Raw genomic sequence first — 26,418 nt, 5'->3', positions numbered from 1 at the left:
CTGACTGGGGCCACCTTGTCTAGTCGGAGGGGGGTGTCACTCCCAAGAGGAAAACACCGCGGAGACCACACACCGCCCAAAGAGAGTGGGGGTATTTTGAGTGGAAATACATCACGTGGTCTTGCCGAGCTTTGTCGGAAGTATGCCATGTGGAGAAGTCCCATGGTAGGTCCTACCCTGCGGGGGAGGAGTTCTACAAGCATAGTGACTGGGGCAGAGGGGCCTCTGCCCAAGGAAGACGCAGTTTACCAACAGGGAAACGAATTAGCAGAAGATATACGTCGCATGGGGTTACCTACGGGGAACCACCATATGTGGAGCACCTACTCCAGTACAGGGCTTAGTTAGCACGTGTACTGATCCAGCAGCGAGTTTCTCCGCAAACTCGTCTGCCACAGGGCTCGGAGGAAATCAACCAGGGAACACAGTTTGTGACACTACTGGGAGTCAACGGCACACATCTTCAGCTCAGGGGAGGTGAAAGGCGTTATGCGCAAGCGATACACCCGGCCAGCTGTCCCGGACTTACCTGCGTGCCACTACACGTGACGAAACCGGTTCCACCCAGAGATTATAGAACCTGGCAAAGGTGTTGGGTGTTGCCCAGCCCGCTGCTCTGCAAATGTCTGTTAGAGAGGCGCCACTGGTCAAGGCACAAGAGGCCGCTACACCCCTGGTAGAATGGGCTCATAGCCCTACCGGGGGTGGCATGTCCTGGGCGTGATATGCCATAGTTATGGTGTCAATGAGCCAATGGGCGATCCTCTGCTTGGAGACAGTGCTTCCTTTCCACTGTCCACCAAAGCAGACAAAGAGCTGCTCAGAGATACTAAAGCTCTACGTGCGATCCAAATAGATGCGTAAAGCACGCACCGGACACAGCAACATCAGGGCTGGGTCTGCCTCCTCCTAGGGCAGCGCTTGCAGGTTCACCACCTGGTCCCTAAAAGGGGTTGTGGGAACCTTGGGCACATAGCCCGGTCGGGGTCTCAGGATCACATGAGAGTAGCCCGGACCGAACTCCAGGCACGTTTTGCTGACAGAGAACGCTTGCAGGTCTCCTACCCTCTTGATGGAAGTGAGCGCAGTCAGGGGGGCAGTCTTCAAAGAGAGTGCCTTAAGCTCAGCTGACTGCAAGGGCTCAAAGGGGGCTCTCTGTAGACCCTGAAGAACTACAGAAAGGTCCCATGAGGGAACGAGGCACGGTCTGAAGGGATTCAACCTCCTGGCACCTCTCAGGAACCTGATGATCAGGTCGTGCCTCCCTAAGGACTTACCGTCCACTGTGTCATGGTGTGCTGCTATAGCGGCTACATACACCTTCAAGGTGGAGGGGGCAGCCGCCCTTCCAACCTCTCCTGCAGGAAGGAAAGCACCGATCTGACTGCACTTCTCTGGGGGTCTTCGCGTCGGGAAGAACACCACTTAGCGAACAGACGCCACTTAAAGGCATACAGGCGCCTCGTAGAGGGGGCCTTAGCCTGAGTGATCGTGTCTACCACTGCAGATGGTAGACCACTTAAGTCTTCCGCGTCCCGTCCAGGGGCCAGACATGGAGATTCCAGAGGTCTGGTCGCGGGTGCCAGATGGTGCCTCGTCCCTGAGAAAGAAGGTCCTTCCTCAGGGGAATTTGCCGGGGGGGGGGCTGCCGCAAGGAGCATGAGGCCTGAGAACCACGTCTGGGTGGGCCAGTAGGGTGCTACCAGGACAACCTGCTCAGGGTCTGTGCAAGTAGGCTCAATGGGGGAAATGCATATTTGCGAAGTCCAGGGGGCCAGCTGTGTGCCAGCGCATCTATACCGAGAGGTGCCTCAGTCATGGCGTACCAGAGTGGGCAGTGGGAGGATTCTTGGGAGGCGAACAGGTCTACCTGTGCCTGCCCGAATCGACTCCAAATCAGCTGGACCACCTGAGGGTGGAGTCTCCACTCTCCGCTGAGGGTAACCTGCTGAGACAGTGCGTCCGCTGCAGTGTTGAGGTCGCCCGGGATGTGAGTGGCTCGCAGCAACTTGAGGTGCTGCTGACTCCAGAGGAGGAGACGGCGGGCGAGTTGTGACATACAACAGGAGTGCAGACCACCTTGACCATTGACATATGCTACCATTGCCGTGTTGTCTGTCCGAACTAACATATGCTTGCCCTGGATCAACGGCCGAAACCTCCGCAGGGCGAGAAGAATTGCCAGCAACCACTTGGGCATGCGGTGAAATGAAATGAAAAGGCAACAAAAGATTCTCCTCCCGGCCCTCCACCGGGGGATGAAGTGGTCTGCTTACCAGCTCCAAGGCAGTGGGTTTCGTCGTCCCTGGGTCACCCATCTAAGGGGCGCTTCAAAGCCTTTCGTGGGTTCTTGGCGGCCGTCCGTGAGACGGGTGGCGTCTGCTTCCTGCGATGGGCTCCACGCCAGGGCCGGGCTGAAGGGGCAGGCTGCAGCGGAGCCGTTGCAGTCACCGCAGGGGGATGCCCTTGGCGACAAGCAGGCGGGGTGCGGGATCTTGAGCCGCGCCAGGGCAGGATGTGCTGGATAGCCTCTGTCTGCTGCTTCTGTCACTGAATAGGCCAACCTGGGAAATGGGGGCACCAAGGAACCGTACCTTGTCGGCCTCACCCATCTCGACCAAGTTGAGCCAAAGGTGGCTCTCCTGGACCACCAAGGTGGATATCGCCTGCCCGAGAGATCGCGCCGTGACCTTCGTCGCCCGGAGAGCGAGGTCAGTCACCGAGCGCAGCTCTTGCATCAAATCTGGGGCAGAACTACCCTAGTGCAGTTCCTTTAGCGCCTTGGCTTGGTGGACTTGCAGGAGAGCCATGGCGTGCAGGGCGGAGGCGGCTTGTCTAGCGGCACTGTAGGCTTTGGCCATCAGGGACGATGTAAACCTACAGGCTTTGGACAGGAGCTTTGGGCACCCGCGCCAGGTGGCAGCGCGAGTGCCTTATCCACCGGAGGAATCGCCGAATAGCCCCTTGCCACCCCACCATTGAGGGAAATGAGGGCGGGGGAGCTGAAAGATCGGGACCGGGCAGTAAAAGGTGCCTCCCACGACCTTCTCAGCTCCTCATGCACTTCCAAGAAGAAAGGAACTGGAGCGGGGCGTGGCTGCTTTGAGCGGCGCCGCGAACCCAGGAACTAATCATCGAGCCGCGAGGGTTCAGGGGAGAACACAACTATTGCTGGGCTTAAAGGATACAAGAATTAAATCAATGTGGAACATTGTATCTCAAAAGGAGGACAATGTGGCCCCCCATGTGTTACTTAAAGAAATAGTTCACTCAAAAATGAAAATTCTCTCACCATTTACTTGCCCTCATGCCAAGCCAGATGTGTATGACTCTCTTTCTTCAGAAAACAAATTAAGATTTTCAGAAGAATATTTCAGCTCTGTTGGGCTATACAATACAAGTGAATGGATGCCAAAATGTTGATGCTCCAAAAAGCACATAAATGCAGCACAAAAGTAATCCATATGATTCCAGTGGTAAAATCCATGACTTCAGAAGTGATATGATTGGTGTGGGTGAGAAAAAGTTCAATATTTAAGCCAAGTAGATGGTGATATGCATGAAGAATGTGAATCACCAAAAACAAAAGAAGAAGAAAGTGAAAGTTAAAGTGGAGACTGACTGAGCAGGGAGGAGAATTTATAGTAAAAATTGACTTAAATATTGATCTGTTTCTCACCCAACCTATCATATCTCTTCTGAAGACATGGATTTAACCACTGGAGTGACATGGATTAGGCTACTTTTATGCTGATTTGTGTGATTTTTGGAGCTTCAAAATTTTGGACCAAAAGAGCTGAGATATTCTTCTAAAAATCTTAATTTGTGTTCTGCTGAAGAAAGCCATACACATCCGGGATGGCATAAGGGTGACTAAACCTTGGAAAATTTAGACCCTACACATAAACTGATTTTAATGTAATTGTTTCATACATTATGATACTGAAAATAACTTTTTCATCTTTTCATTTCTGTAATCATGTCGCCCTTTTATTTAATTTTTTTAAAAATAAGATTCATGTAGTGTTTACAGTATCATAGATAAGTGATGTATTTTAAAAGTTGTCAATCACAAACACCTATAAAATACCTATATTTTTTTATTTTTTCTGGCAAACAGCCATAGAAGGGAATATAAATTACGGTATGTGTGCTACATTTTTAAATTGCAACATCGAGTTTTTATTATAAACGGGCATAGCTTTCGCAACTCAGTACTCAATACTTACTACTCATGAGTACTTTTAAATGAACTACTCTTTTACTCTTGCTTGAGTAGTTTTTAGGACAGGTACTTTTACTCTTCTCAAACTACATTTTTTAAGAAGTAACAGTACTTTTACTTGAGTATTATTTTTCAGTACTCTTTCCACCCCTGACCAAAACATGACGTACATTTGTCGTGTTTGGAATAGCAAAAATAAAAAAGTTACATTTGCTGTATTTAATTTTATACAACCAAACTAAAATGTTTTAAAAACACTGTGAAAATACCTCAAAAGTTGTGAAAGTATCCTCAAAACATTAATATTTTTACTACGAAAAAAAAAAAAGAATTGGAATAGTTGTTGCTTATAAAAAAATCTAATAACTAAAACAGTGTGTGTGACGTTTTCAATGTTTCCATTGTATTTTTTGTGTTTTATGCATCTGCCCGTGGCCACCCAGGTGTTCAATGGATGTTTGTTTGTTTTACTATGAAAACAAACCCAGATCAAACATTTGCAGAATGTTTTGTTGAATTTTTTTTTAATGAAATTATCAATACTACAAATAAAACATTCAAAAATGTAGTGAAAATGTATTTGTTTGTAGAATGTATGACTAAGGCCATGTCTATGCTAAATACGAAATGTTTGAAAACGCTTTAATTTAGCTATGTTTACACCTCTCATCCACACTAGAATGGTGCTTTCCTCCATTGAGAATGGAGCATTTAGAAAAAGCTCTCCATTATCGCATACTTTGGAAAATTATGACATTAGGAAACTAAAAATGGATTAGTGTGGATGTGGCCTAAAATACAAGCAAGGCCACATTGCAGCATTTGATTAAATGTTTTGTTTACGTTTAAAAAGAAATAACATATCGATGCATATATCCTTTGGCAAAACCAGAGGAAAAAGGTTATGCAGTCTTGTTAGACAGTCCCCACCAAACTAGACTATATTGACCAAATCTAGTCCCAGTGTTCACTGGCATGTGAAACACATTTACTTCCAGTGACTTCCATAAAGGTGCTTTCTTTTACCTGGAGCACTAGACAAAATATCAGTCGCTCGTATTTTCCCGGTGCGTTGGTCAATCTGTGTGTATCAAAAAGGACAAGAGCTTCATACATAGTCATTGTAACATTTGGATGCCAAACCGAATCTCTTTGGGGGAGACGGTGCACAGCTAAATGCCAGGATTTTATTGCAGGAAATAAAAGAGCAGATAGAAAGAGAAAGAGAGAGGGAGCGCAAGATGAGGATAGAGGCAGTTGAAATGAGCCAGAGTGCTGAATCTAAAAGCGTCTGAGATCTCAGAAGAAGTCAAAATCAATGCAGCGCCACAGTTTTGTGAGCAGATAAAAAGGACCTGCCGTCTCAATTGCCTGGAAACTACTTAGAAATTCTCACTTCACATTTATTTCAGGACTCACATTAGCGCTAAATACACCCAGTCAGGATATCTTTGATGTTTGGCATCAAATGAAAATCAGTAATGGGCCACGACTCCTTTTCACAAAGCAACAAGCCTTGGATTTTCAGCATGGGGAGAACACTGTGTTTAGTCTCGTCTGTGATTCTTTTCATCATAATGAATGATTTGTTAACTCAAATCCCACATTTTTCTTTAAGTAAGTCCACAAATAGAGGGTGAAAATGGTCATGTCACATATCTATTCACAGTTTTTCTTTGATGAACAATAGACCACCCCTCCTGGCTCCATAGACCCTTGATCCATACATACATGTGAAAAATGTGTACTATTGACTCCAGTCTGCTCTGTTAACTGCTATAATTACGAATCAATTGTTAAACTACACGTCAAGCATCAGTAGGCTCAGCTTATTTGTTGATGTTAAATCAAGGTAAAATGTTATCCAACTAAATTGGACTCATTCAGCAGACAAACGTTTGTTTGTTTGTTTGTTTGTTTTTCGAAAGTGATGTGTAGATGCGAACTGTGGTGTAACGGAGAACAGTAACCAGTTTTATGCAAATGGAAATCCAAATGAAAACATCTCCAAGAGATAAGCTGGCCAGGGTAAATGCCTCCATTTTCTCAGCATGAGGTACACCACTTGGGATTTAATTTTTAAATATACAAATGCCGCAGCATGGCCAATGATGCTTCACCCCCCTGAGAAACTCTTTCTTTGTTGCTGTGAGGAGGGGTGATGAGGGAGTAGAGATGGGAATAGAAAGGAATTTAACAAATCTGATTCCACTTTAGCAATTCAGGTCCCTTAAAGGGATAGTTCACCTAAAAATAAAAATTCTGTATTTATTTACTCACATAATTACATGAAATTACTCACATACTGTAAGTACGTTTAACTAGGGTGACTAGGGAAAGAGCAGTAGAATTTACATTTTTGGATGAACTCACTTGGGGGAACCGATCCTGAATAAGCAGTGGTGTATCACAAATATTGGAATTTGTGGTATGATATGAAATTTGGCTGATGATTAATTTGCATACAAATAATTGTGATTATGAGGATTAATTGTAAAACAAATTGTCATACTTCTTAAAAAGTAATTTATTAAAGGGATAGTTTACCCCAAAATGAAAATTCTCTCATCAATTGCTCACCCTCATGCCATCCCAGATGTGTATGACTTTCTTTTTTTCTGCAAAACACAAACAAAGATTTTTAGAAAAAAATATCTCAGCTCTGTAGGTCCATACAATGCAAGTGAATGGTGGCCAGAACTTTGAAGGTCCAAAAAGCACATAAAGGCAGCATAAAAGTAATCCACACAACTCCAGTGAATAAATAAATGTCTTTAGAAGTAATATGATTGATGTGGGTGAGAAACAGATCAAATTTTAAGTCATTTTTTACTATAAATACTTCTCCCTGCCCAGTAGGTGGCGATATGCAAGAAAAATTTGAATTACCAAAACAAAAGTGAAAGTGGAGATTTATAGTAAAAAAGGGCTTAAATATTTATCTGTTTCTCACCCACACCTATTATATCACTTCTGAAGATATGGATTTATCCACTGGAGTCGTCTGGATTAAATTTATGCTGCCTTTATGTGATTTTTGGACCTTCAAAATTCTGGCCAACATTCACTTGCACTGTATGGACCCACAGAGCAGAGATAATCTTATAAAAATCTTTGTTTGTGTTCTGTAGAAGAAAGTAAGTCATACACATCTAGGATCGCATGAGGGTCAGTAAATGATGAGAGAATTTTATTTTTTTATGTGAACTATCCCTTTAATATTTAACATGGAATCATACAATAAAATAGAAATATATAATTTTTTTTAAGGTCTTTAAAAACTTCACAGGGGTAGAATGACAATAAAAGTAAAATTTTGAGACTTAAGATATTTCAAAATACTCAAATATGTCTCGCTTTTTGGTCAAATTTAGTCTTGGTTTTAACATTTACACTGTTGTTTTTGGGACCCAGACAATTTGAATTTTGGAATATATTATATTAATATATTATTATATTATATTATATTATATTATGTAGACGACAGTTTATCTACAGTGGGTCATTGCTGGAGATTCAATATTAGTAAACATTTGATTGTGGTATAAATAAGAGAGAAGCAATTTGATGATTCTGGAATGGAATCAATGAATCAATAATAAACATTCAAGCACATGATACATTGTTTCCTGCAACTGTGATACTTGTGTAAATACATATATGCCGAATCTGAAATGCCAGTGGTATATTTGCCACTTTGATTTTACCATCGCTTTAGAATGGTAAATTTAACCATAATATTATTGTCTTATAATGCTGTGAGGGCATTGTTTTCGAAAGTGATGTGTAGATGCGAACTGTGGCGTAACGGAGAAGAGTAGCCAGTTTTATGCAAATGAAAATCCACATGAAATCATCACCCCATTCTCCAATCCCTACCCTAGGAGTGAGATATCAGATAGGAACTCAGAGAGTGCAGATATCCAGGGGTCCACATGTAAAGTCAGAAACCAGCTGTGAGCATTTGCAATACGACTGAATGCTAATCCCGTGAAAAAAGGCTGTTCTCGGGCCGACTCAGACTGATGTCAGATTGGTGATAGCGTCGGTAGATAAGCACATCTTATCTGCTTCCTTAAGATGCGGTGTGACTGCCATCTGAAGTGGCAGTAGACACTTGCACAAAGCAGAGGCTTCAAGCGCTCCATGCAGATCACAGTCTCTGAGCTACACGAGTGTAATAGAGTCAATGGAAAGGGCTTCGGTGCACGCTGACGTGCAGTTGATGAGTGAGCATAAGCTCTGGTTTATCTGCCTCGTCTTCGCCCTGCCGGTAAACAGAGAATTAGATTTCTCTTAAGGTCAATTGTATTCAGCATTTCAGGCTGTTTTTTGTTGCAGTACAGATTTTATTAGGAATAAGGACATCTTTTTTTTGTGACTCTTTTGATGGACGGTAATTTTTTTTATATATTCTGCCTTTTTGTGGATGTGCATGTGGGTCACTGACATTATGCTATGTTTTTATTTATTGTCTAGATTTATTAAATTATTAAAAAACACATTTAACATGAAATTCACACAAAACAATTAATTGAAAACACCTCTTCAATGATGAACATTTTCAATTACTGAGTTCAATGTTTTGTTTTGTTTTGTTTTTGTTGGTTTTGTTTATTTATTTATTTTTTTTTAAAGTAAAAAAATGTCATGTGGTGTAACACTCCAGAGACAGAAAAAAAATAAATAAATAAAATACAATTAAAAAATTCATTAAAAGCCGAAATGTTTATAAAAACTAATGTTGGCATGAGTAGTGCAGAAAAATCTTTTATTATTATAAAATATATATATATATATATATATATATATATATATATATATATATATATATATATATATATATATATATATATGTAAATAAAAATGATTTTTTTTTTAAAGAAAAAAATAATACAAATTTTAATTAATATTTTATTTATATTTGAAAAACTTCTCCACCAAATCAAAGTCGTGTGGTGTAACTACCGTGTAGGCTGCCATTTTTTTGTCATGTGACAAAAAACATAAAACAGAGAGGACCCCTTTAGACCCTCAAGACTGTGCATGACATTTTTCTTTTTAATCTGTATTTTTTCATATCATTAAATATTAATATTTTGACATTTTTATGAACAGGGACATTTTGTTCAGGTGTAACACTGAGAAAACGTCTTGATATTCTTGAATAAAAAATGTATGATATTTTTACATTTAAAATGAATAATTAAGTTGCGTATATTAACATGCATTTAAGGTGCAAGGAAAGTCTTTTAATACCTTTTACTTGATGATTACACCACATTACATTTTTAAAGTCATTAAATCAATTTATTGTAGAAAATGCTATACATTTTTATTTATTTATTTATTTATTTATTTTGTGAAACCAACATGGACACAAAGCTTACATTTCTACAAACTTGACACAAACCAGATACATTTATGATGCATATGCATCCTTTTTAAAGCTTGAAAGTTCCAGTCTTCATTCATTGTATTGCATGTAATAGAGCAATCAGTACATTCTTCAATATTTCTTCTTCTGTGTGCCACAAAAGAAAGAAAAGTCATGAGGGGTTTGGAACATCAAGAGGTTGAGTAATGACAGAATTTTCATTTTTGGGTGCACTATTATAACCCAAATTAAGTCAAAGTACACCTGCTAATAACAGCCAGAAGAACCATGAATGTTGAGAGAATGGCTAGACTAAACACAGAGCTTGCAGCAGGATCGAATCTTTCAAGCTTGAAGCACAAAAGAGCTTTGACTCGTGTAGAAAATAATTGGTTTACTTTTATGTCACAACTTTTATTCCTACTTTTTCCTTGCACACAGAATTTACATAACAGTAGCAACAAAATAATATAGAATCGTAAAATGAGATTTGACAAAGGCAGCTGTTCACACGTTTAATGGTTTGTATTTGCCGTGTACGCTCAGCCCTTGGTAATCTCCCTTATTATTTGTGCACAAGGAATATTAGGCAACATGTAAATGAGCAAAACTTCAGTAAACTCCTTTCAAAGCGCCAAATTAAAGGCCTTTATCAGATCACAGCCTTTCTGCTAATTCACCAGTCGAGGAAAAGGCTTTGAAGCCCGCCAAGTGTTTGCTAACGCGCCAGCCACGACTTCTCAGCTTCTGACGGGAGGGCGGCTCACCGCGCCTCAGCGCAATAGTTTAAATGCTAATGCCAAATGAGCATTGGAGAATGATGGAATAAAACGAAAGAGAAGCAGGGAGTGATAAGTGCAAGTCATTATTGCTGGAATTGTTGCAACAGTGGCAACAATAACCATGGTGCTGGGAAAACCAATGGTGTGTTGGAGGCAGCATTGTAGTACTCGAGACCAGACTTGGTCTTTGACTTGGTTTCGATACCATTTTTTATTGTCTTGGTCTTGTCATGGACTTGGGAGCATTTGGACTCAGTCTTGACTTGGACTTTTCCCCGAGACCAATCAAGACCCTTCAAAAAATAAATCATGAGTGCTTCGACTGATCTGAAAAACATTTCTAGTGGTGATGACGTGTGTCCCGTATTTCTTTTGGCTGTTTAAAATAAGAGCTAGTGAGGCTCAATTCACAAGTGAATAATTCTTTTTAGTCATTTCTTTATGAGTGAATTGGCCAATCGGGTTATACCGATTTATTCAGACTGCTAAATCAGTGAATCATTTGCAGTGGTTTCTCACTCAGTAAAACAGCATCAAGATATTTAAGGACAAAGAGAACAAACATAGCACTAAATGAAGTGGATATTTACCTACACTCATTTTTAAAACAAATGGCTCCTTTTTTGAGAGGTAAACTTGAAATAGTGCTGTGTCATGTGAATAACGCGTTCACACCGAATGTATTTTTGCATCCGTCCATGTTATTGTATGTCGTGACACTTGTGTTCTGCTCTATATGTTGCGCTTCGTTTTGCTTTTTTTAGTGTAAGAACGTGTTCAGTCTGAATGGCCTCTAAGTCTTTTAGAAATGCGTTAGCCAGTAATTACATAAATACTACAACTACTGAAGAAAATATAAAGATAATTATTTAAATGTCATCAGAATTAAATAGTTCTAATTGAAATTAAATTAAACCTTGAAGTTTCTATGCGTACCAATTTTTCAACTGAAATTGTAAACAAATTGTAATTAAGGGTTTAGATTCATTTACATACAGTACATATACAGACATACAGTATGTCATATTTAATACATTGTCAGGTTTTTAGGTCCATTTTAGTTCAAGTACAGTAATACTGTATTTTGTATAGCAAAAATGTTTACTTATAATGATTGGAATATAATAGTAAACATAAACTGGTAGTTTGTATTACCTTGCACTATTGTACTGACATATTGTTATCTCTGACATGTCTTAATTGTAATAAAATTGTGTTCACTTAACCTAGGATGTAGCTGTTAGGAATGCACTCACACCAATGCACAGGTGAACCCAGATGCTGGAGGATTTAATGAGCAGATGGATGGATACAGCAGACACAGTTAAGCAGGAATATCAGCAGTACAATGCAGAATGACAATATGATGTTCCAACAGGTAAGTAACAATGGTAAGTAGCTAAATACATATACTGTAGATAATAAACAAGTGAGTACTGTATGATGAGGAGAGAAACACTGCATGGGAGCAGAGCGGTCGTGAATAGTCCAATTTGAGACTTGACAATGATGTGTTGTAGGAGGTGAGTTAATATATTGTTTGTAATGAGCTGTTCACTGATTGCAGGTGAGACTGATTAGAACTCTGGTGATCGGGAGCAGAGAATGGTAGGAGCCTGATGGAGGTGTGACAGTACCCCCCCCCCACCACCACCACCACCACACCGCGGACGTCCCCGTGGAGCCGGACGATTGGGATGATCAGTGTGGAAGATGGAAAGTAGGGATGGATCCAGGATGTTGTGATACAAGGAGGTGAGTGACCATGATGAGTTTGATGAAGACGAGGAGAAGAGTGAAGATGAGGTAAGGTCAGGCATTCATGGAAACATTGTTCACCCCAAGTAAGGATCTCCCCGGAAACCCAGGACACTGTGGGACCCAGAACACTGTGGGAGAGTGTTGTATTAGCCAGGGTCTGCCAAGGAAAATTTCTGACGTGGAACCCTTAAGAATGAGAAGTGGAATGTATTCAGTATGACAGGTGCCTACTTGTAGGAGGATGGGTTTAGTTCGATGAGTAATGATACCTTTTCCCAGTGGATGGCCAACTACCGAGTGGATGGGGAGTGCCGTGGAGCAGGTGATGGTCAGATGCTGAGTTGTTTGCAGAGAGATCTGGAGATGAAGTTACCCGCCGATCCTGAATCGATGAAGGCCTCAACAGTGAGGGAGAGTGAGTTGGTAATCATTTTTACTCAGTGGAGAATGAATGGTGGGTTTGCAATTGACTGAACTCACCAGCACACGAGAAGGATGAATGAAGCAGTTAGGGAAAAGATGGTCATCAGCTCCACAGTACATGCAGAGTCTGTCCTGAATACGACATTGAAGTTCTGTAGTACTGAGACGTGAGGAGTCTATTTGCATGGGTTCATTAAAGGAAGTGGTGGAGTATGAGGGGGATGAACGTGGTTCTGCCTTGGGTAGGACCTCGGTACCACAGGACTGCAGCCAATGAGCGACTCTAATGGAAAGTTGTATGAATCTTTCTAGACTGTAACTTCTAGTTGACACTTGACTGTAGTTTTATTTATTTATTTATATATATATTTTTTTTCTCCCAGTTTGGAATGCCCAATTCCCAATGTGCTTTTAAGTCCTCGTGGTTGCGTAGTGATTCGCCTCAGTCCGGGTGGCGGAGGACGTATCCCAGTTGCCTCCACATCTGAGACCATCAACCTGAGACCATTGTTGAGCATGTTGCCACGGAGACATAGCGCGTGTGGAGGCATCCACCGCAGCAACCACATTCAACTCCCCACGCGCACCACAGAGAACGAACCACATTATAGTGACCACGAGGAGTTTACCCCATGTGACTCTACCCTCCCTAGCAACTGGGCCAATTTGGTCAAGCTGAGGAGACCTGGCTGGAGTCACTTAGCATGCTCTGGGATTCGAACTAATGAACTAGCGAACTCCAGGGGTGGTAGCCAGCATATTTTACCACTGAGCTACCCAGGCCCCCCTAGGACTGTAGTGTTGAGTCCTTGGTGATAGGTGGTGAGAAGAGCGGTCTCATTCCATCCACTAGCTGCTGCGAGGGTGTGAACGGAGATGGCATAATCAGAAATAGATATTACCCCTGCCTGATGTGATGAAGCTGTTCTCCTGCATCAGAAACTACTTCAGGGTGAGAGAAAACTTCTTTGAAATGGGAGAGGAAGGCGGTAATGGATTGGGTAACTGGTCCATTTTGATTCCAAATAGTTGTGGCCCATTGAAGTGCTCTGCCAGACAGTAATGAAATAATGAATGCGATCTTGGAACGATCAGTGATGAATCTGTGTGGCTGCATTTCCGTGGAGAGAGAACACTGAAGTGAGAAACTGCTGCAATCCTCTGCCGCGCCAGAGTATGTCACTGGAGTAGCGAGGTGGCCAGAGTAATGGCTGAAGAGCGTAGAGGAAGTCGTTGCAGCGGAAGAAGTACTCACTGGTATGGTGGCTGAGGTAGGAATCTCTTGCAAGCTTTCCTGGGGCTGATTAACAGCGGCGTCAGAAGTAGAAATGGTCGAGGTGGTGATAGATCTGCGAAGTTGTAGTCTAAGCTCTTCAAGAGCACTGGTGGTTGGAAGGGGGCATGACAGTAGCATGTATTTCATGTTTGTTATCCACTGGTAATATTGTTTAAAACAACATAAGCTTAAGCAAATAACATATGACATATATTTGATATATGAGCCTAGAGTCAATTTAGTTGTTTAAAGTGTACATTCATTAAGATTGCTCAGGCCTATATGAGTCTCATCTCAGACTTGAGTCTTGACCCTCTCTGGTCTCGGTCTTAACTGGGATTCGACCTACTCTGGTCTCGGCCTGGACTTGGACAAGCTGGTCTCATCTATAACACTGGTTAGAGGGAGAATGTGCAGTGTTGTGTAGTATAGTGGTTCTCAATTGGTAGATCTTGACTAAAAATTTATGTTCTGTTTGGGACGTAGACGGAAGAGATAAAATAACTCTAAATGCAAATAATTAAATGCTATCCATATAATCGAGCATAGTTAAGAAAGCAAAGTAATTAGGCTTATCAACTTTTAATAGGAAGGAGAAAACACTTCCCAAATATTTTTGTTTTTGTTGTTGACGCAACAGGTTGTGCATGTTTTGGTGCAAATTATCAGTCATTCGGTGGAAGCTAGCCAAATTATGTTGATACCAACATGGACAGGTTGCGTGACAAGCCCTTGTCCTCAAAAACCATGAACAGCATTTGTGGCATAATGTTGATTACGACAAAAATGAATTTCTACTTTTATTTAAAAAAAATCATAGATCGAGGTTACAGTGAGGCACTTTCAATGGAAGTGAATGAGGCCAATTTTTGGAGGGTTTAAAATTTGATTAAAGCGCACATTAATTCTTCTGTTAAAACGTGTGTATCAATTTAGCTTTAAATTTGTTTAAATCGTTGCTTGATCGTCTTGTGGCTATACTTTTGAAACGGTGAATATTTTAACGTTTACAGATTGGCCCCGTATACTTCCATTGTAAGTGCCCCACTGGAACCCAGATTTTTGAGGACAAGTTGAAATAATTTTTTGTGGTAATAAACATTATGCCACAAATGATGTCAGCTGATCTTAATTTATATTGAACCCAGAATATTCTTAAATTTCAGTGTTTGATTTTAAGGACATTTTTACTTTTGAATGATTTGAACAATTTGGGTATTGTGTTGGGTGTGCCACTTTATGTTCAATGTAAAATCTGGTTCCTGAAGCAAAACCAGTTGAGAACCTCTGATGTAGTAGATGCAAATCGACAGCCAACATAATCCCAGGCAACATAGAACTTTATCCAGAGTTCCTGCTCAAAGCTGTGACATACAGTGTAAAAGTGTAAAAGTCACTCACCGCATGGGTCAAAGGAATGTTCGGATGACAAACTGTCTTTTGTAAACCAAGAGATATAAAGAACAAGAAAAATCAATGAACATTAGAGCATGTGAGCATTGCACTTTTCCTCTGCTTTTGTGCAATTAAAGAGAACTTTATCAACTCATCTGTCAGAAAGATATAGCCTACTAAGAAAAACTGGATTTGCAGTAGGGTAAATACCAGTGCTTGACTTTATCACTGGCAGTTTGATTTTGAATGCTGAACATTCTGTTGATGCACGTCAATGGTAAATTATGAAACGGATCGTTCTTTCTCTCTGTTTTGATTGGTTGAGCTACATTCAAAGCCATTGTGAAAAAGCCCATATATATACTGTACATATACCTGTACATTCTATATTATAATGAAAGTGAATGGGGCCAGTCTATAAACATTAAAATACAAACTGTTTCCAAAGTATAGCCACAAGACGCTCCAAGATGCGCACCCTGCAAGTGCTCAAATATAACTTTGGTCTCTATGATATCATTTGAAGTACCTCTGTTATATTTCAATTTATTGTTTAATGAATTTTGCATGATAAAATAAGACCATGTTATTGTGAAATTGACATCATCTTGAAGTCCAACTTAATCTCTGCAGGGCTTATGCCTGGAGGATGTAGTCAGGGAAGGGCTGCAGACTGATATTACCTGTCAGCTCTTAGACAGCCCCTCCTGAAGCCCCGAGTCAGGCCTTTGATTGACAGTCCATCTGTGGCAGAGTTTGGTGTGACTGAGAGTAGAGAGCACCAGCCCAGATGCAGTTTATTTCAAAGCTTGAGAGACTGTGAGAAAGCCAATGAAAAAGAGGGAAAATAAAAACAGTGCCAAACCGAAGACTAAGCGATAGGAAAGGGGGATTGAGGACAGGGAGTGGTGTGAAAAAATGTTTTTTTTTTTTTTTTTTGAGGATGCTGCCTCCTAAGATAGACTATCCTATTTTGGCCAAATTCTAAGGGGGTTTTCAGACCAAATGTGTTCTTGCACAAAAAAAAAAAAAAAAAAAAAAAAAAAATTCAAGACAAAGATCAACAAATAGAACAGAACGCATGTGTTTTGAAAGGTTTTTCTGATGTTCTTTTTAACTAGACACACCGTATAAAAACGTTGCACTCCTGTGCAAGACACTGAAAAAACAGCGAGACATGGCGCAATGGTCAAAGACGTATCTTTAGCGCTTGTTTATATAGACAAATTCAAATTCAAATTCAAAACAATTAAAGAATGGTAACACTTTAAAATAAGGTAGTTAACATGAACTAACAATAAACAATGCTTTTCAGCTATAATTAATCTTGGTTAATGTTAATATCAACATAAACTTAATACATGTGAAATGTGTTCAATTTTAAGCTATATTTAAAAAAAGTTAATTGTTATCAGTTAATGCATTATGAACAAATATGAACTAACAAAGAACAATGTTATATTTATAAAATAATATTAACCAGGATTAATTAATGCTGAAAAAATATGTTGTTCATTGTTTGTTCATGATACCTAATGCATTTACTAATGTTAACAAATATAACCTTATTGTAAAGTGTTGCTTTAATAAACAGTGCGGACAGATGCAAAAGCGTGATCAGAACACCCACCCAACGGCGAAACATCCCATACTGAAGTTCTAAAAATGCTGAAGTGTCCCGTATTTGAGAGGTGAAAAATTGGTTACTGTAGAAATGAGAGAATTGGTGATTATAAAAACGTACATTTCATTCAATACTAAATTTTCAATTTTTTTTTACTTTTACCCAATATTTCTTTATGTGCTATTTTTCTGCTTAGTATTGCATTGTTAGCTTAGCAACATGTTAATGCAAAACTAGATTTGAATCAATTACCTGCAATAAAAACTGTTTAAACCAGTTGAAGCTGGTTTGCTGGTTTTAGCTGGTTTAAGCAAGTCTAGATGTTCTCCTAGCCTGGCCAAGATGATTTTTAGGTGGTCTTTTAGCCTGACCCGCTGATAAGTGTTGAGTCTCCTATGTGCAGCATACACCTATTTATGAAGCGCAGAGTTGGAGAGCTTTCCAAATCAGTCACTGTTGAGGTTGCATCTCAGTTAGAATGTTCCCTTTGAAAGTAGTTGCCTAGACAGTGGCAGTAGACATGAGGTAGCTCTTTAGTTTTTGGAACAGAGCCTACAACTCAAAAGAGAGAAGACAAGAGCCCAAAGGCTACTGTTATAGCAATTCACATGACTGCTAGCTGATAAAGTGGAGCCTAACGGAGCGTTCATCCAAAGACATATTTGTTTTTTACTTCTCTTCGTCTAATGTAGGCTGTCAGAGCGCTGAGGCAGCGAGCGTTGTCGTCTCTCGGGATGTACGCCGCCTCTGTGTGATGTGCTGTGTGGTTAAATTTTTCACAGCCTCTTCCAAAACGCTGTGTTTAGGCAGTTGAACACTGAAACTGATTCCTGATTGTGCACATACTGGTCATGTGATCCAGTCTCTCTAAGCTAGGCCAGGCCATGGGGGTATTAATGCTTGTAAACAGCGGTCTGGCTGCATGTGCGGTTCAGTGCTGCCTGGCAGGACTATAATGGTAATGAAGTCTTCAGCAAGGTTGTCTCGCCTCACACTGTCAGGGGGCCGACACAACACCCTGGCCAGGGGAGGAAAGGAACAGATGGAGCTTGTATGTGTGTCTGAGTGTGGACATGTTTTGCAAACATTTAAAAGACTAAATTTTATGAATGCCCTCAGAATTATATGTGTTAACATAATTTTAGTGTGATAAAATCAGGGATGGCAGTCAAGGCATTTACCAGATTACAGGTTACCGGCATTATGTTGTCATGACAACGAAGTTGTAACAAAGTTGAAAATGTAACTTTTCACAGATAGGGTTAGTAAGTGATTTTATCACTCTAATATCATGTTAACACATATAACGTGTATGTCTTTTGGCTATACATTTGAAACACTGTGTATTTTAATCTTTATGGACTGGCCACATTCACTTTCATTGTAAGTGCCTTATTGTACCCACAATTTTTGCTTTTTTTAAATAAATGAAGGACAAGTTGAAAATATATTTGTGGTAATCAACATTATGCCACAAATGCTGTTGATTGACAATCACAAATGCTTATTAAAGCTAGAACATTCATTTAACTTTTCACATATCATTCCAGGTTCAGGAGCCTCTTCTAATCCAAGCTCTCAATTGAAATCATGTTTATTTTAGGATACATATGGAGTCATTTGTGCATGAGCTGTGAACAGTCCTGCAGAGGACAGTTTAGAGGGCTGTTGAAGTGCACATTAAATATGAAGGGATTTGGGCGCCCGGTGTCCTGTTTGCCTGGCCAGAGTGAAGATGTACTGTTATTGCCCTGCGTTTGTCCAACTGCTCAATGGGGTCTTTTATTAGCCCTCTCTCATATCTGACCCATGAGACACCGTCCAGTCACAGTGCAGAACACACTGTGATGCAAAGCTATGAAACACTTTACAGAATTTTCCATTAAAGGAATAGTTCACCCAAAAATGAAAATTCTCTCATCATTTACTCACCCTCATTGCAACCCAGATGTATATGACTTTCTTTCTTCTGCAGATGTTGTTAAACTTTGTATGACAAATTGTTTGCTATGTGTCTCATTTGTAAGTCTCTTTGGATAAAAGCATCTGCTAAATTACTAAATGTAAATGAACACAAACTAAGATTCTTAAAATATATATATATATATATCAGCTCTGTAGGTCCATACAGTGCAAGTGAATGGTTGCCTGAACTTTGAAGGTCCAGAAAGCACATGAAGGCAGCATAAAAGTAATCCACATGACTCCAGTGGTTAAATCCATATCTTCAGAAGCAATATGATAGGTGTAGTTGAGAAACAGATCAATATTTAAGTCCTTTTTTTACTATAAATTCTCCTCCCTGCCCAGTAGGTAGCGATATGCACAAAGAATGTGAAAGTGGAGATTTATAGTTAAAAAGGACTTAAATATTGATCTGTTTCTCACCCAGACCTTCTGAAGATATGGATGTTTGAGAATTTTATTATGAGAGAATTTTCATTTTTGGGTGAACTAACCCTTTATAGCCTTATAACCTGCTAGTAATTTTATCATTTTTTATCTATTTGACATATCCTTGTTATTTTTTCCTTTTGGATATTTTCTGAGTTTTGTTATTCATTAATTTCATCTGTTTGTTTTGCTTTTGCTTTCATATTTCTGGCAACCTTGAGTGCCAGAAAGGCGATTTATGAATAAAACGTATTATTATGTATTATTATTATTATTTTATTATAAAGCTTTAGGGGCTACGGAGATTATTAAGGCATAAATATAGATTTTCCTTCTTAAACAGTAGTTGACGGTGGTGTAAGAGATGTCAGCAGTTGTCCCAGTTTATCCCACTTTGTAATGTTGTGTTCTGTGTAAACAATAACTTAAAACAAGCAATCTGTCTGTCAGTATATGTATCTTTGAACAGCTGATGTGTGCTACGCATGTGTTGTTTACAAATTTGAGAGGACCGTACAAGTAGGAACAAAAGGCTTATGTGTGTGTTGGGGAAAAAACAATACATCCAATTAGGAGCGTTTGTATGATAGTCAAAGGCACAGTGCTAGCTTGTGGGGTGGTGGACTTTTCATTAAATCAGACACAGCTTGACAACTATGCAACTTTTTTAATAGCGGGCAACTAAATTATTACTTGGGGTGGGTCATGGTGGTCGACTAGTCATCCGATAATCAACTGGTCAATTAGTGAGGTTGACTAGTTTATCTTGACTTTTCTGTTGTTATAGTTTTTATATTTTTTAATGGTGGTGCTTTAATTAGCGTGCTAACAACATGCTGTGCTTTAGCACAGTTTGTATGGTAAAAACCTCTTGGAAAACTTGCGATTTTAAATTCCTCCTCTTTATAGCACCACTGCTACCAGACTGATCTCACTGTGAATTTAGTGGCAGTAAGTTGAAAGTTCTTCAGCTGAAACCGGTCTGTGCTTACCGAATTTCGAATCACTGCCCACAATGGCCGAAGCTAGACTTGTTTTTGAACGTATGGGCATGTGTGAGCTCCAGTTTCCGGTTGAAATGTTCACAAAGTGGAGCCAAAATTGAGTTTGTTTTTTTTTTTTAGCTGTGAGAACATCCTGCCCCAAGCATTGCATTTGCGAGATGGCATATGAAATTAAAAGTAGTCCAAATATTAAGAACACGTCTTAATGCTTGGATTTTGTTCAATTTCATTGCACTTCTCCTAGCTGTTTTTGAAATGAAAGAACGTGTCTTATTTAAAGCTGAAGTATGTAATTTCGGCGCCACTAAAAGGAATTGCAAAAATGAACATTGTTTTTAAACAGCCTTACGAATCTCCCCGAATATCCCCCCAAAGCCAATTATAATTTCATAAATAATGTTATGAGAGTAATGTTTAAAATTAAAATTATGAATATAGAAATATGAAACAAATTAAAATGTGAAGTTATACTTTTAAATATGAAACTAAATGTTGAAATGTATGCTCTATCATGACAACAAATAATTTTAAGGCTGCTCTGATGCTGCATTGCATTTATACAGAACCAAAGCAACATCAGAACTGCCTTTATTAGGGACTGAGGTGGGTTAGAGCAGGCATAATTTGGTCTGGCTTTAATGCACCATTGCGTCTTTACATGGAAGTTTGAGCAGGCAAAGGCTTAACTCGGTTGTGTAAAGACTAATCAATCAGATAACCTGTCGACTTGTCGTTTCGAAAATATATAATTTTGCTCATTATTACACAACAAATAATGCTGGGATTTTGAAGTAGAAAGCTTTATCTTATTAAGTCAGGACAGTGGGGTCTTTACTTTTTGATGTCTCCCAGGATATTCACTTCTTTTTCTGTGGTTTACGTCGCTGGAATGCAGAGCCTGATGTACTTTTTAACGCTCTACAGTGTCAGGAAAAGGCAGGAACAAGATGGGAAGGAAAAACATTGTGGCTTTTAAAAAGACTTTGTGCTGTCTTAGGTTTAAATTAATGAGGGTTGAACGCTCTTGAGATAAATTTAGGTTTTCATATTTAATTATAGCTGCTGCAGTAGTTGAGTGTGGATAAATCATACAATTATTATGCTTCAGGGTTGTTTATAGCATTCTTTATGGCTTTTATTTTTGACTCATGAGCTGATCTCTTTTCTTAATGGCAGTGAGCAGTTGAAAGAGCAATAAGACTTTAATAGTTGGATCGTATAGACGTGCTCAACTGGAAATGCCCCACTGAGCAGTGCTATTATCTTTAACAGTTTTCTAAAAAAACTGAAAAATACATTGTTCTAAATACATTCACATGACTACAAATCTAACTGAAATAAAATTAAGACAACAAATTAATTTTAGTTTTGTTTTTGTTGATTGATTCCCCTGAAAAGTGTTAACTGCAGCTCATCTTTGAGCAACCTGTCCAGCCCAACACAACAACAATGGCTCAACCAATATCGTGGGTTGGGGGGAGAGACTATTTTTTAGGTCGACCAATAGGAGATGAAGGGTGTGCTCAGAAAACAATGTTTATTTTTGCAATTTCGTTTAGTGGCGCTAGTGGCATAGAAATTACACACTTCAGCTTTAAACATGAAAATGCCACTATATTGCGATAATACTGGATGGCTCTTAGAAATGAAATGCCATTTAACATGTTTAAATTATATCACTTAACTTTAGCAGCCCTAAAATACAACTAAAATGAAAAGAAAAGCTAAACACAAACTAGAAAGCAATGTAAAAACTTAAATAAAACAAAATTTTTAGTTAGAGTGAAAACGAATTAAAACTAAATTAAAGAGCAAATAGAAAAGTAGTGAAACAGAAATAAAACCTAAATGAAAAATTAAAAACTGTAATAATCCTGCCACTGACGTCGTGTGGAATATGCAGATCACTCTGCTTCTGCTTTGATCCTGTGCTGCTCTTTCATGTAGGTAGTCTTGTCTCTGCCTGTCTTTGAGTTTTTTACCTTCAAACTTGTGGCATGACACCTGTGCGCTATATCTGTAGAAATCTGTAGAGAGAAAGATTAACATCTTTTGATCAGCAATTGCACTGGCATCCACTCTGACACTAAATGAATGTTTTATTTTGTACGTATGACGAAGTAATGTGTAACGATATTCTAATGCACAGTCAAACTCACTGCTGCCAAGAAATTGCATTTTTAGCATCTTATAACAGGAATATCACAAAAACAATATGCCATTAATTAACAATGTCATCATTAGATCTGATTGTAGTTGCTGTAATGTTTATGTGAAGCACAGACATTTTCAATTCTCAATTTTCCATTTATTCTGTGAAAATGAAAATTCTGTCATCATTTACTCACCCTCTTGTTGTACCAAACCCATATGGGTTTCTTTCCTCTGTGGAATACAAAAGGAGATGTTAAGACAGAACATAAGCAATTGTAAATGAGATTTGAGAGCTACAGCAGAGGGGAACATTTTCCAAGAATAATGACTTAAATTTTGGTCTGCTCCTCACACAAAGCTGTCGTATGGCTTCAGAAGACTTTGAATGTAGTGCTTGAGTATGGACTGCTGTTATGGTACTTTAATATTACATTTTTGTCATTTTTGGAGCTCAAGTGTGTCCATCCCCATTCATTTACAATGTATGAAAAAAAGTATATTGAACATTGTGCCTAACATCTCCTTTGTGTTCCAAGAAAAAACAAAGTCTTACGGGTTTGGAACAACAACAGAATTTTCATTTTTATCTACTATTCCTTTAACTGCTTCAACACACCAAACATTGGAGTTTTTGTTAGTGTTTGTCAGTTAGTTTGTTTAGTATGATTCTGTATGAGAGAACGTTGAATTTTGTCTCTAATTACGAGATGAAGTAACTTGGCAGTCTAATTGTGTGGTCAATTCTGAGGCTGTCAGTTCTCCAAAAGCCTTACTTTATTTTTCTAGGGGCTGTATAAACAGAAATGGAACAGAATTCACAGAGATAAATAAAAATGGAAGTTCCTCTAAAATAGAAGCAAATATAAATTGTTTCCGTGATTCATTTATTGATCACCCACAACGTTCCCCGCGGTTGCAGCCTGATATTGCGGCAGACCTGACTTTGTGTAAATGTGTTTATAAGTTTGAGTGCTTCGGCTGGTGTATGTTCACACAGCTGTGGTGCCAGGTCCTGTTGTCACAGCTGCTCGTCCTTCTCACCCGCTATCCACAAACAGCCGCGCAGAGCTGCGCCAAAGCCCTGTCCTCAGCAGGCCGAAGACAAACTGCCTGCCAGCATGCTCATAATGTGCCCTCTTGCATCCAAGGGTGGCCGTGTATTGAATCCTTCCATTTCAAACTGTCTTGAATATGATAACCTGGGGAAATCACAGTAAAGAGGTATTTCTCCACTTAAACACATGGCAGGATAAATTTGCCCCAATTCCCATTCTCTGTTGGGGCTACCAGCCCTCCACACACACTGCCAGCTGTATATGATTGTTGCAATCATGCATTTGAGCTCAAAAGAGGCCTGAATGTTGCTCTTGATTTCCAGCAATTTTACATATTGCTTACGTAATTGCAGTCTGGCAAACCATGACAATCCTTTGGTTGGCTTTATTTTATTTTTCTTCCTCATGGTGTAGATCACACAACATGTAATATAATAATCTCCGTCTGGACAACGATCTGGTGATTAGGGTGCATAATGTCAGTCCAGTGTATGGAGATTATGTAAATACTTGCCATTTAAATGCCACTCCATATTCCTGTGATCTGTGCTTCTGGAAAATCCAGCTAAAACTGGAAGGTGGAAGCTGGTTTTTCACAGATTCTAGATGGTCCAAGCTAGCTTTTCATGGTGATTAGCTGGTCCCGTTTAGATAGTTGATCAGCTGGACAATCAGCTGGTTCACCTGGTTTCAACCTGATAGGTTAACTTGGTCAAGAAGGTAAGAGACCACCTTGGACCTTCAAAAAAACAGCTTTCATGTTCCCACAACTTGAACAACCTTAACATCAGCAGGAAACCAGCATTTGCAGCCCATTTTGCTTCCTTAATGTGACATATTTGCAAGTGAAGAGATATTCAATGAGGAAAAAATGTATGACATGACTTGATGTTATCCATCGGGAATTGTGATTGGATTGTGAAAAGTGAATGTAACATACCAGAATTGAACCAGGTGGTTGAAGCAGAGATATAAAGGGTTAAAAAATAAGATGCTTGATGACGTCAACCAAAAAGCAAAGTTATTTCAGAGGTGGAACAAGTTATTACATTTTGATCAATTTACGAATACAAACATTTTGTCTTTGGAACCACATGCACAAAAATGTTTCGTACAATAAGACCATGAGTGTGTTTTAAGAAAGTAAATAAGGTCAATTTTGATTTCACATTGACTGTAAGTTGGTATGATCTGGGTTTTCCAGCAGGGTGAGAACTGGTGATTTAAATGAGTGGTGCTGCCCATGTTGAATGTTCAGTCTTCTGTATGAAAAGAAAAGCTCTAATCAGAAAGTGTGAAATGGGTGAGAGAATTTTTTGTCCACACATTCCTTCTAAATTCATCAACAGGGGCGTCTTCCACCCACAATTCTGTGCGCGCACGCAATCCCTGTTCAACGCCACGGTAATGTCTTAAGCCTGAATGGCAAATGAATATTTTTGCAAATATATTGCATGATTTTACAGTACAGGGCTTTCAAAAGATACAAAAGTGGTAAACAACGGACAATAATCTCTCAGAAAGCATTCGGCGTGACCTGCATCAGTTTTAATTTTTACTTTGTATGCACAAGTGATTTCAACAATGCGCACAGCTGCTTTGGGAACCGCCGATGTAATATTGATTGTGCTTACCAATACGTTGCCTTTCATTTAACATTAAAATGATGCAAAATACAACAAACCTGAAGTATCAACTCCTTGGGGAATGAAAGTGGTTAAGCCCGGCACAGATTAGACTCTAAATCGCTGTATGTTGGTAGAAGGGATCTCATTCATTTTCAAGGATGGAAAAGAGTAGCCACTCCTCAAAAGGGAACAGTATGTGTCTTTTACTGGCTTGAAACACATATGAAAACATGCAATATGCGCAGGCCATAAAATGTCCCATCAGTTCAAAAATAACTTGTTCCTTGTTCCCCTCTGTCAAGAGTCTACATAGTTTCAGCTCATACCTGCAGGAAAAGAAGAAGGTTATAGTGACAACTTGATTTCCGAGGGAACTGGAATTTACACTCCTAAAGGACCCATGCCAAGAGTTTAAGTGTGTTTGCTTCAATTCTGTACTTACCACCAGATTTTTCATACATGCATGATTCAAGCTGAGAACTTTTGCTCATCACGACCTTTGACCTTTAGTCGGAAGTTCTCATGTCTTTGTGTTTTGGGTCAGGATGTGATCGCCAAAGCTCTGAAACATATTGCACCTATCAGGACCTAAATATCCAAGAGCAAGTGCAAGCTCTGATTGATCCAGAGATGTACATCAACTGTGGGAAGTGTTACATGACCTGTAACGACATTGTATACCAGGTGCATACCTCTGTCTACCTACCAAACACCTAAACAGAGACATGTGTGCATACTTCTTGTTTGTTTTCACATAAACCAATAGCTTGAGCCTCTGGCTATTACCTTATCACTTCTGTCCTCTGAAGGACTCGATGGCTTCAACTAGCAGCTTTTTAAACAGAAATAGAACCATGTCCTCCACCGGATCTCACCTCTAGCTTGCAGAAAGGGTTTGTTCACTTGTAAATTACAATTCTGTCATAATTTACTCAACTTAATATCATATAAAACTCGTATGATTTCTATCTTCTATTAAACACCAAACTGCATGACTTGTACACTGTATATTTTTTCTGAAGCCGTGTGATAGCAGGGTTCCCGCGGATCCTTAAAAAGTCTTAAAATGTCTTAAATTCAGTTTTCCAAAATTTAAGGTCATAGAAAGTCTTAAATACCTTGATACAAATGATACAACAAAAGTCTTAATTTTTATTTAAAGAGGTCTTAAATTTGAGGGCGGACAGACAGGAATCGTGGTATGAACTAATGTGATTATCTAACTTCAAAAGAATACAATTTAATTAAATAAATGCACGTGTTGCGTCCATTAAAGTGAAAACGTGGCACTGTATTTTCTCCAAGCACGCGGGGGCTTGT

At 39.5% G+C, this 26,418-nt stretch overlaps 1 pseudogene; it reads left to right on the top strand.

Annotated features, from left to right (window-relative positions):
* The window catches only part of LOC127431694 (dihydropyrimidine dehydrogenase [NADP(+)]-like), a 198,447-nt pseudogene extending 186,734 nt beyond the window's left edge, over positions 1-11,713 (top strand).
* The last annotated feature ends 14,705 nt before the right edge of the window (positions 11,714-26,418 follow it).

The sequence above is a fragment of the Myxocyprinus asiaticus genome, chromosome 41, assembly GCF_019703515.2.
Source record: "Myxocyprinus asiaticus isolate MX2 ecotype Aquarium Trade chromosome 41, UBuf_Myxa_2, whole genome shotgun sequence".
Taxonomy (NCBI): domain Eukaryota; kingdom Metazoa; phylum Chordata; class Actinopteri; order Cypriniformes; family Catostomidae; genus Myxocyprinus; species Myxocyprinus asiaticus.
Note: the sequence above shows the minus strand (reverse complement) of the source record. Positions and strands in the feature narration are given on the sequence as shown.